The 12368-nt window shown below is 40.8% G+C and overlaps 1 protein-coding gene across 4 annotated transcripts in view; it reads right to left on the reverse strand.

The window, feature by feature from the left end:
• The window catches only part of SNX10 (sorting nexin 10), a 66441-nt gene that overhangs the window by 52292 nt on the left and 1781 nt on the right, over positions 1-12368 (reverse strand). The window contains exon 2 of one of the 4 annotated variants that reach the window (XM_078851767.1): positions 2674-2786. The exons of the other annotated variants lie outside the window; for them this stretch is intronic. The gene's annotated coding sequence lies outside the window, so the exon portion shown is untranslated. The remainder of the gene's footprint in view (positions 1-2673; positions 2787-12368) is intronic. 4 annotated transcript variants of the gene reach the window in all.

The raw sequence follows: 12368 nt of genomic DNA on the forward strand, positions 1-12368 counted from the left end.
TGTATCTTAATTCTATGCAGTATTCAGATATTAATTTAACCAAATTAAAGATCCATGAGGACCAGCTGTCCTTGTGCCTCAGGTTGCCAATACACATTCCAGTCATGGTCTTCCACACCAGCAGCAAAAGCACTTCGTTGACGTGGCTATTAAAAGGAAACAAGGACAGTTTCAAACGAAACTGGGCACTTTTCCATAAGGGACTCCATATTATCAGCAGGATTTCGGCAGCCACAACCAGTGTTTAATTTGTGCTGGGGCTCAGCCCCAGCATCTCTAGGCTTGGCAGTTCATAGCCCCAGCACCTCTGGGTTTGCTGCATTGGTTATGAATGTAAAAAAAATTGCTTGAGCCCCGGCACCTCTTTCATTACAATTTAAGCACTGGCCATAAGCCAGCAATGAGGGACAATTTCAAAAACAGCCCTTTGGTAAAGCATGCTGAAGCAAGTTACAGAGTTCCTCCTGAAATCTGGACTTTGAGCAGCCACTGCCAAGAGGCCGAGGTGAAACTGCTCACATTCATGCAGGACTTCAGCTCAATGGCTGATGAAATGCTCATCTTATACAAAGATTTCTCTTTAACGTCATGATGCCTACTTCCAATCAAGCATGCTCACCATTCTACTATGTGGCAAGCATCCTTGCTATCAAGAACTGCTCTATCAGAAAATGAATTGAAATCACCTAAAAAACATTTATCTAGGAGAATGTCATGCATTACTCAGGAACCTGGGAATCAAAGAGCCATTAATTTAACTAATCAAACTTGATCATCATCAGCCCTCCCCCAAAAAATAATTATACACACACCAGCACGTGGCAGTGACAGACAGGTGATATTACATGACTCTGCAAATGAAATTTATTAAGCAAGTCTGACTGTGTCACCTGCACTCTGTCTAATAATCCCTCTCTAGCTGCAGAATGACTCACATTCCAAACCTCTGAGAAGCTTCAAGATGGCCATAATTTAAAAAACAAGACATTCATACACAGCCTACAATGTATTTTCTTTTTCTCCCATCTTCCCATTGTAGAGTCCTCAGATAACAGACATAAGCTCCATCAAGGGATCTCATACACTTTCTGCTATTTCATCTGGTTGCTTACCCATTACGTCAGTCTAATCTTGGTTAGAGAACACTCAAAAGGCCAGAGCTATGCCAATTATTAGGCAACTATTGGAGATGGTAGGCATGGGTGGTGGGACTGATTTTGTGATGTGTGTCAGTTTTCATCATGACAACTGGCTATTCACTGGGGAAGGATGTGAGTTTGTTGCAGTCATTCTGGAAGCCTTCAAAATTCTTCTTCTATAGCTCCAGCTCTCCAACAGTGCTCCATGCAGAACGTACTACTGGTCCACAGAGAGATGGATTGTCACATAATGTGGGCTCTGCTACTTGTTTGCAACAGCCACTAACTACATTAAATAAATTTCCTAAAGTTACTTTTCTGTGTAAGCAATTGCTGTAGTTGTCAGAAGGGTATTAGACAATGGTCTATGAGAGGAGAGATCTCCACAAACAGAAGGGCTGGTAGCTCACAAGACTATTTCTCTGTTAATATGTATTCTTGCCTTATGAAAATGTTTGTGATTCCCTTTTCTGTACCCTGAGAGAAAATGCTGTTTTTAATCTTATCTTACAGCTTTATCCTGGCACCTATTGCTTCAGTATCTGAGCATCTTCCACGTAAAATCAAAAGTTTAGTGTAGGGAGTCAAACGTGTGTTGATTATTTATATTCAGTTACAAAATACAAATACATAGATGTGCATATATACACTTATAAATACAAATATGCATAAATAAATTATAGATATAGATATAGATATATACACACACACACACACACACACAGAGATCAGGTGCTCAAATGCTATGGGTGATGGGCAGCAGTATAAGACCCTAAGGCAGACATTTTTGTATGATGCAGTTACAAACAACTAAACTGGAGCTTTGTCACTTATACACTTTGTCACTTATACTTATAGTTGGAAAGAGAGGCAGCAGCAAGGATCCCATGCAGATAAATAGAGACTGAGACCTGGATCCTCAAAGGAAGTCAGTTAGTTACACAAATAGATTAGGGGATGTGGGCGTGACCTATCAGCATCCTGGAGCCTTGGCCAAAATCCTTGGTTAGAAGGAAGATCTTGAACCTATGTCAGAAACAATATGGGCATGTCTAAGGAGTTATTACATATTATAAATGTAAATTAAGTCTATTCTGAAAAGTATTACTTTCTCAAAGTATGTCTCTAGAATAACAACCCTCCTTGTAAGGGAGGACCAAATGCTGTCCTTTTAATGCTAATTGAGCAGAGCAGAAGCTAGTGAACACAGTGCATGCTTACTGCAACACTACTTTTTCAAATAGACTCACACATGCAAAAGCTGCCACCATCTCATCCTTCCCCTCCACACTTTCTCCTTTTAACGTTCTGAACCTTTTGCATACTTTGTGATCTGAGGTCCCAGCTCGGGCCTAGCTCCAATCATTTCTTAAACTTCTCATCTAATTTATGTTTTCTGTATTTAAGATTTCTGCTACTTTGAATTGCCTTTCCAAAGAGTTACATAATCTTTTTTTTTTTTTAAACAACCTTCCTTGTTCTGTTTTGCATGGTGTGTCAAAACTGGTATTTTTGAGAAGCAGGGTCTAGTCACCTGTAGGAAGTGTGCTACAATCTGGTCTGTTTCCTGAGACCAACGAAGTAAAATGAAAAGGAGACGCCTGCTCTGAAGTCCAGAACTAGAACTGCCAGCCCAATATCAGTGGTCTGAGGAGACAGGGTATATATATTGTAAAGTAAAATAACCATAATAAATGCAAAGGTTCTCATCTCTTGAATGACAGCATCCACTACACTTCCCTGAGACTGACCAATCCCAAACAGCTTACACAATTGCACCACAAAGTATGAGGAAAGATAAGAAAAAGAGTTTAGTGAGTGAAGTCAGCTCTCTGTGCATTTTGATCAGCTCTACTTCAAGTCGCTGTGCTTCTAGGATAAACTTAATTTACCAATTCTTATGCTTTAAGGCCAGAAGGAACCATTATAATGATCTACTGTGAGCTCCTGTATGACACAGACCTTAGAATTTCACCCAGCTAAAAGAACAATGAAGATACAGTACCACAGATCCTGGCATGGGTTAGTAACGCATGGACATACCAGGGTTCTGGGCAGGCTTATATGGTACATGCTGCTGCATCTTCATTGCTATTTTTAGTTGAACTAGCTAGATTAAAACTGCTGAGGGTATACCTATCTGAGCGGCAGTCACACTGCCGATCCCAGTGAGACATACCCTTTGACCTCCGAGGAGATATTAGTTAAATAATACGAGGCGGTAAAAGGCTAGTTGAGAATATCTTATAATTTTAAAAAGAACAAAGAGAGATGTGAAGACTTGGCTAATCATTACTTTGACCACTTTACTGGTACGTACCAACTCTTTCCTACACCGTTCATCAGTCTGTCATTTTAGACTGAAAGCTCACTGAGTTGGACTATGCCTTCCTATATTTGTTAGCACAGCACTTAGCATACTTTTAGGCACCTCTGAATATCAATAATAAAGTACAGCATCCAAGGCGTCAGACAAGTAGCTTCCCTGCAAACTGGGGGCACATCTCATACCTGCGTTGTTCCAGAGTTCTCAAGTTTACTCCTGTATGTTTGGGAGAGGTAGCAAATTGGGCCTCGTCTATACAATAAACTTCACTAGTTTAAATCAGTTTTTAAAAATTATTTAAACAAGTGCAAACCCCTGTGTGAACATTATTTCAGTTTGAGTGGCTTATTTTACTTTATTTTAAGCATCAACTTTAAGCTAAACCCAAATTAGTAAATCTCAAACACCACCTGTTCCAGCCAGCCTCCTACAGGTACCTCCTCAGTGGGTGGCACTGGTCAGCTTTGGCCTGTGCCCAAAGCCACTACAGGGAAGGTTTCAGAGTAGCAGCCGTATTAGTCTGTTTTCGCAAAAAGAAAAGGAGTACTTGTGGCACCTTAGAGACTAACAAATTTATTTGAGCATAAGCTTTCGTGAGCTACAGCTCACTTCATCGGATGCAGTGAGCTGTAGCTCACGAAAGCTTATGCTCAAATAAATTTGTTAGTCTCTAAGGTGCCACAAGTACTCCTTTTCTTTTTGCGAATACAGGGAAGGGAGACCAAGGCAGGCTAGACCCATCCCTATCTGAAGGAGGCAAGGAAGTGCAAGGAGCTGTGCAAGATGACACTCTGCAGCCAAGATGAGAGCACTTCAGGTCACCCTGGGTGGAAAAAGGAGGAAGCTTGGGACTGGTTACCTGCCCTAGAGGCTACGGGCTGCTGTGATATCAGACCTTTGGTCATTGCCTATCCACCACAAATTGGGACCCACCCAAATTTCCATTCCTAGCTACACCACTAGTGTGGACAAAGTTAGAGAATTTAGCCTTGCTGAAAGCAAGTTCAGTCACAATGGCAGTTGTGAACACTTGTGCACGGTTGCAAATTCTTGTGAGTGGGGATGTCATAGGCACGTTAGACATGTTGACACTGCCAAAATGCTCTTTTATCAACAAGGCATATGCCTACATATGTTACTTAGCTATTGCCCTTCCCCCTGTAAAGTACTGTCTTCCATTCAGCTTTTGAATTTACCCTTTAATTCTGGATTTTTAGAACCTCTTTCTCCCCCGGTCTGAGTAAAACATCTTGGGTGAAATAAAAATTCCCATTCCCAGAACGTGACCAAGATCTCATTACAACAGATACCAAAATTATGACTAATCCAAAACTTACATTCCGACTACACAAGTGATTAAAAATGACAAGTTTATTAATAGACACCCAATTATATTATAATTATTGTGTGTATACAAAGAATTGGCTAGGAGTTAGGACCTTGAGGGAAAGGAGCAGCAGGAAGCTGGAATTAAGATTCCGATAATTTGTTGGCTGCACATACACGGAAAGGTCACAGTGTTTCTCCCCTAAATGAAACACTGTTCACATTCCAGTAAAGTGGGTGTTTCTCTTCCATCTGTCCACTCTGGTAGGGAAAAAAAAAGTATTTTCTTAAGCCAGAAAACCCCCAAAATACTAAAGGACAGACACTTCAAGACACGTGATACAAGGCAACAGCAAGGAAAAAATCATCATCATGCTCACAAGACATGTTTTCATTTCACACTCAGAATTCCCCAAGACATCTTATGGAAGATCTTATGGTACAGAACCCTTATGTTTCAGTGTTCGTTTGTTCTTAGACAATGGAAATACACCAGCACACATCCTGCTAGACCTCTCTGTGGCATTGTATGCCACTGAACACAAATAAATCCTGTCTCTAAGATGATGCAGGAGCAAACAGAAACTCATTTGAAATGGCTTAAGTCCTTTCTTTCAGGCCAAGACTATAGGGTTGTTATGAGCCCTCTCCTGCAAAGTTCAATCCTCTTGCTCTTACTATTTAATATCTAGTCATTGAAGCTACTGAGGGAGAGAGTCTGACGTGCCAGCAGGATGCAGACAGTACCCTACAATGCACCTCTTTTACAGCAAATGTAAACAGCTCTGTAACAAGGTGGTCTGTCCACTTTATGAGCAATGGAGCCTGGGGGCCAGCCAACCCCTGTTCCATGATGTGCCCTCTTTATGAAAACCAGTGTTCTAGGGATCAGCAGCCAAGCTGGGAATGGGGCCAGGTGTTAATCAGATGCCTCTTGACATGATAAAACCCAGTACTGAGCTGCGGAAGAGAAGCAGAAGCATGGGGTTAGGGCCTGTGGAAAGGGTTCCTGGATGGGAACCAGCATCTGCATGTTGGTGGGCTGAGGATATCTGCCATAAGTAAGCCCTTTTGTTTTCAGTTTAAACCAATTTTTACAGAAAAATTCCTGGGTTTTACAAAAAGTATTATTCAGTTTTTTCTGATTTTCACCCTGCTTTTGTATCATTCAAATATATTTAAAAAACCAACTTGCTTTATTAGGAAAATAAATACCTTATATTATCGTAATACATGTATCTCACACGCATTAGTCTGTGTCTTTATGCAAAGCTGCCTGTTGAAGTAAGGCTATGTATTGGTTTAGAAGATACACACTATAAACAAACAGGTATGTACACAAGCTCTGAAGTGTGTGTGCATCTGAATGTGCCGATGACTCACATGCCCAACATGTACACATTTCAAGCTGTTCACAGATAACAATTTAAAGATTTGACACACTAAAATGGGAAAACAAAAATCTGTATCAGAATATGTTTCAGAACATAAGAAAGTATTCAAAAGCTTTAAAAAAACAAAAACAGGAGAAAAGGATAAAGTTGAGTGTATTCGCTGCAAATGGTGCGGCCCAATTATTAAATATTTATGGGCTAATAGTTCTAAGTAAATGGTTTATTCAAATGAAAAGTTTTATTTGGAAATTAGAGATATATTGTTTTCTTAAACTCAGAGGTGGTATTGTGTTTTGAGTTCTGTTTTAGTTCTGCAGCAAACCACATTGGTGAATGGAATTCAAAGCTACTGAATACTTTTACCCCCCATCTTTCCATTCATCAAGATAAACCCCAATATTTACTCAGAAAAATTAATAGTTTTTTTGCACTGCTTTTCACCTGTTTTTATTGTTGTGGTAATGAACTGATAAATTCCCAGGAAATATTAAAATGAAAACTGAAAACTGAAAACAAAGGGCCCTAGCCATAAGTTACAGTACAGCCCCAGAACCAAGGAGAAATAGAGCGTGAGTCCAGAGACCAAGGGAAGCTTCTTGGAGCAGGATCAGAACTCAGATGCTGGTGGGATGAGGAAGCTTGACTGAATCACAGCCCAGCCACAGGAAGGAGGGCTGTGGAGCCCCTGAACCAGGGGTAAGAAGTTTGAGAGTCTAAAGACCAGGGTACAAGGAAACTGTGGGAAAGACTCCCCAGAGAGGTCAGGAGCTGGAGCATGACAGTCAGCTCTCCAGGGTCAGAGGAACTGGGACCTGAAGCCCTGGAACAAGAGTGAACTGGAAGCCCAGAGAAGGAAGGATAATGGCTCAGAAGGGCCAAAGGGGACTGTAATATGTAAGGACTTAACAAATTAGGTCCCAAGAGGGAACATGTAGTTTTAGTATTCTACACTGCGAATGAATTATTGGGGAAAAACCTGAGGGAATTGAAGGCAGGGTGCCTGTAGTGCCTTACCATGCCCTGAGGGGGTGCGCTCTGGGACTGAATCCTGCTACAAAAGCCATCTTCCAGTTATCTTTATGTCAGGAAGAAATCAGGACCTGGATGAAGAGCAACTGGCTAAAGCTGAGCTCAGGTAAGATTCAGACAATGCTGGTAAGAAGAGGAGAAGGCTTCAAAGAACTTGCTTCTTCTGTAACATTCCTCACTGATGAGGGCCTGATCTGTCCTTGGATTGTCAAACTGGTTTTCAGGGTTTGGGATCTTTTTGCAATTCTTAGGGCCAATGGGTGCCCTAATAGCCATGGGGGTAAACAGTGTCTGCTTCCATCTGCAAATGGACAGAAGATTGTGTCCCATCCCAGTGGATGTAGGCTGCCCATAGAGATCCATGAATTCATTACCATTTGGCTTGATCACTTCATCTCATATATAAGAATAAAGCTCCAGCTCATATAAAAAGCAGCAGCCAGTTTCCTTAGCATCACAAGTCACTGTTAATAAGTCATTGCAATGCTCCACTCTCTGCAATGATTTCCCATTGAATACAGAATTTGGTTCAAGATCCTGTCTTGATGTTCAGAGCCCTCAGTTAGGACTGTTCATAGCTGACCAAATTACCTCCTCTCTTTCTCTCTCCACACTAGTTTCAATGGAACATTCATCCTGATGACCAGCAGAGGAAGGTTTTCATATGAGATATGCACCTAATTAATAGATCTAACTCAGTGACAGGAGTGGCCACAGGCCTACCCATTTCCGAAAGCTAAATGCCAAACTCATTTCCTTGATATAGCTCAGCTTCAATAAATTCTTCCCCCACACAAACAAATACATGTTTCAAAACCATATACATTAACCAATCTATTTTTACAGGCTGGGAAAGGAGAAAGAGAGATTAATTGTTTCTATTTTTAAATAGTGGGCAGAATTTAGATATTATATTGACTGGACAATATAAATACCTAGACAGATAGATTTGGGGCTAAATTCTTACACATAGCCCCTTTGGCTTCATTAGGGCCTTTTGAGTGAATGAGTAAGATGAGCAGGATTTAACACTCAATATCAAGATTTATTTTGTCTGGAGCCTGGAATTCCTGTAGGATACAGCTACAGTTTTCTCCTAGGCTCAGATCCTCAAAGAAATACAGGCTCCTAACTTCCACTGGTTTTTATGGAAGTTAGGTGCCTAAATACCTTTGAGGATCTGGGCCCATTTACTTTTAGTATCAGAAAAAATAAGCTGCAGAGTTATTTTCCTGTGATTAAATAGGTTTTAGCAGAATATTTAACTAGGAAAAAGATCACCTGATCTTAAATTATCCAGATGCAGCACCTTTCCTTGATTCCAAAACCAAGAGCCTATGCATGCTATAGATCACATATGAGGAAGTGATATCAATATATTGCAGAAACATGCCACATTGAATTAGTCACCTGCCCTCTGTCAACTTCTCCATTTGGGCCAGGATTACTTAAAACATTCCACACCTCTGATCAACTTCTAACAAGTTGTTGCGGTTTTTTGTTTTGTTTTTAAATCAACCAGCCAGAGAAATGTTTCCTTCTTTTCTTCCAAATGTCAAGAAATTACAAAAGAGATATGACAAACATGTAGGAGTTTGTGGTGTCCCACACGAAGGTCATCAGGGATAGAATTAAGAGGAGTTTCATTAAAACAAGTTATAAAAAGGAGCTGGTACTTCTTGATAGCCGCACATACCTCCAGGACAACAGCTCCACAGTTGATCTACCAATACCAAACTGGTTAACGAAAGACCACTCGCAATCGTGATGGCAAGCTTCCAGACAGCAATAGCCACATGCGTCTCCATGCTGAAGGGAGCTGTCATGTATGTGTTCCACTACTATAGCATTGAGTGAGCTCTGCACAGATTTCTAGTAGAGTGGGCTTTCTCATCCTTAAGTACCAGTACCATTGCTAGTCTTCCCAGGTCTGCAGCACTATCCTGCTCACTAGGAAGTGCTGGTTGCCTGAGTCCAGAAGTGGCAGCTCACTAAGAGAAGCCCTTGCTCCTAGAAAAGATTGTACAGAGGTCACTGCTCAATTTCATCCTCCTCCTGTGCTCATATTGCCACAGCACCACCATGGCTGTCTCTCAAGTTACCCAAAGCATGACTGCCAATACATGTGCATCTGCCAGTTTGTATTAACTACCATCAGGATCACAGCACTCAGCCATGTCTCCCCGCATGCTGCCTGACAGCAGTCTGACAATGGCACTGGCTTCCAAAATCCAGATGAATAATAGGATAAAAGGAGAGGAATCATGGGAATTTTTTCATTTGACCCCCAAGTCCCAGAATTCCAGTGGCTTCTAGTAGGTATCCTATTACGTGCCACAAGAAAAATCCCCAAATGCATTGAGCCTAGCAGCAGAACATTGCACCATGGGATTTCTGCCCTGAATGCTGTGCACATATTTCAGTAAAACACAGCACCATAGGGACAAGATGATTCAAAAAGCAACCAGCTTTAACGGGCATAAAGCAGTGAGGACAAGCTGCTCCTACCCCCCCCCCCCAGATGTTCTGGTTTAACTTGGATTTTAACTTGAAGAGTGGTCAGTTTGTATGAGCTATTACCAGCAGGAGAGTGAGTTTGTGTGTGTATGGGGGTGGGGGGGATGTGAGAACCTGGATTTATGCAGGAAATAGCCCAGCTTAATTGTCATGCACATTGTGTAAAGAGTTATCACTTTGGATGGGCTATCACCAGCAGGAGAGTGAATTTGTGTGGGGGGGTGGAGGGTGAGAAAACCTGGATTTGTGCTGGAAATCACTTTAGATAAGCTATTACCAGCAGGACAGTGGGGTGGGAATAGGTATTGTTTCATATTCTCTGTGTATATATAAAGCCTGCTGCAGTTTCCACGATATGCATCTGAAGAAGTGAGCTGTAGCTCACGAAAGCTTATGCTCTAATAAATTGGTTAGTCTCTAAGGTGCCACAAGTCCTCCTTTTCTTTTTGTTCCTAATCAGTTAACACAAACAAACAATCTGAAACAACTTTCAAGTGTCAACAAGCCCTGAGAGAGACCATGAAGGATAAAGATAATATTTAGCCAGCCACATCACAAAATCGGGAGCAAGGAGAAACCAGAAAACTGAAAGTTTATAGGGGATCAGACTTGAAATATTATGCTTATGTACCACAAGGACAAAAAAGAAGTGATGTTTTTCCATTGGGATGGTAACAGATTGTGGGCAAAATGCACCTTAAAAATCACATAATTCTAATTACTATCTTTGTCAAACGTGCACTTTAAAGAAGACAGTATTTCAGCCATCACAATCTCAAAACAGCTAGATCTAGGAAGTAATACTTGTAACTTTATAATGTGAAAGCTGGGAACTACTTCTTTCAGGTAGTATAAAAGCATTAATCTCTAACTCTAGCAGTTCATGTTGCAGCCAAATAGGAAGAAAATGGGGATTTTAGAATACACAAGCAAAATTTCACTGGTGGTTATCGATTAACTGCCATATCTGGAACTTTGGACCTCTCCTTATGAACTCACCTAGAATTAGTATAAATACATTCAAGTAATACAGCTGTATTTTTTATTTAGGTATATAAATTCAAAATGTATTAAAATGCTGGTAGAATTTCTTAATGAATTTTCAGTGTTATGAACAGTTGTGGATATACTATATGCCATATTAAAACAAACTAATACTAGTGTCCAGTATTGGATTTATAAGAAAATGATAGAAAAGTGAACAACTTTGTATGAATTTGTGAAAACTAACATGGCTGTTTTAAAAAAATCAAGATGGGAAAGAAGAGAGCAGAAATGTGTGGGTGGAGGCAAAATTAAATATAGGGGAAGTTAAAAAGTTACGTTGTAAGTAATGAATATATTTGTCTGTCTATCCATCAGATGTCTCTTACATTAGATTGTGAGCTCTTTGAGCCAGGAACTGTCTTTTTGTTCTAAAAAGAAAAGGAGTACTTGTGGCACCTTAGAGACTAACCAATTTATTAGAGCATAAGCTTTCGTGAGCTACAGCTCACTTCCTCAGATGCATATCGTGGAAACTGCAGCAGGCTTTATATATACACAGAGAATATGAAACAATACCTCCTCCCACCCCACTGTCCTGCTGGTAATAGCTTATCTAAAGTGATCATCAGGTGGGCCATTTCCAGCACAAATCCAGGTTTTCTCACCCTCCACCCCCCCACACAAATTCACTCTCCTGCTGGTGATAGCCCATCCAAAGTGACAACTCTTTACACAATGTGCATGACAATCAAGTTGGGCTATTTCCTACACAAATCCAGGTTTTCTCACATCCCCCCCCACCCCCATACACACACAAACTCACTCTCCTGCTGGTAATAGCTCATCCAAACTGACCACTCTTCAAGTTTAAATCCAAGTTAAACCAGAACATCTGGGGGGGGGGGGGGATTAGGAAAAAACAAGAGGAAACAGGCTACCTTGCATAATGACTTAGCCACTCCCAGTCTCTATTTAAGCCTAAATTAATAGTATCCAATTTGCAAATGAATTCCAATTCAGCAGTTTCTCGCAGGTGAGAAAACCTGGATTTGTGCTGGAAATGGCCCACCTGATGATCACTTTAGATAAGCTATTACCAGCAGGACAGTGGGGTGGGAGGAGGTATTGTTTCATATTCTCTGTGTATATACAAAAAGAAAAGGAGTACTTGTGGCACCTTAGAGACTAACCAATTTATTTGAGCATGAGCTCACGAAAGCTCATGCTCAAATAAATTGGTTAGTCTCTAAGGTGCCACAAGTACTCCTTTTCTTTTTGCGAATACAGACTAACACGGCTGTTCCTCTGAAATCTGTGTATATATAAAGCCTGCTGCAGTTTCCACGATATGCATCTGAGGAAGCGAGCTGTAGCTCACGAAAGCTTATGCTCAAATAAATTGGTTAGTCTCTAAGGTGCCACAAGTCCTCCTTTTCTTTTTGCGAATACAGACTAACACGGCTGTTACTCTGAAACCTGTCTTTTTGTTCTGTTTGTACAGTGCCTAGCACAATGGTTCTGGTCCATAAGTGGGGATTCCAGATACTACACTAATTATTATTATTATATTTTAAGGGGCCTGATTCTGATCTCACTTATGCTCTAAGTTTACTATTTACTGCTTTACACTGAAGGATGAGAGAGCAGAAT

The sequence above is a fragment of the Lepidochelys kempii genome, chromosome 2 (genome assembly GCF_965140285.1).
Source record: "Lepidochelys kempii isolate rLepKem1 chromosome 2, rLepKem1.hap1, whole genome shotgun sequence".
Lineage (NCBI taxonomy): Eukaryota > Metazoa > Chordata > Testudines > Cheloniidae > Lepidochelys > Lepidochelys kempii.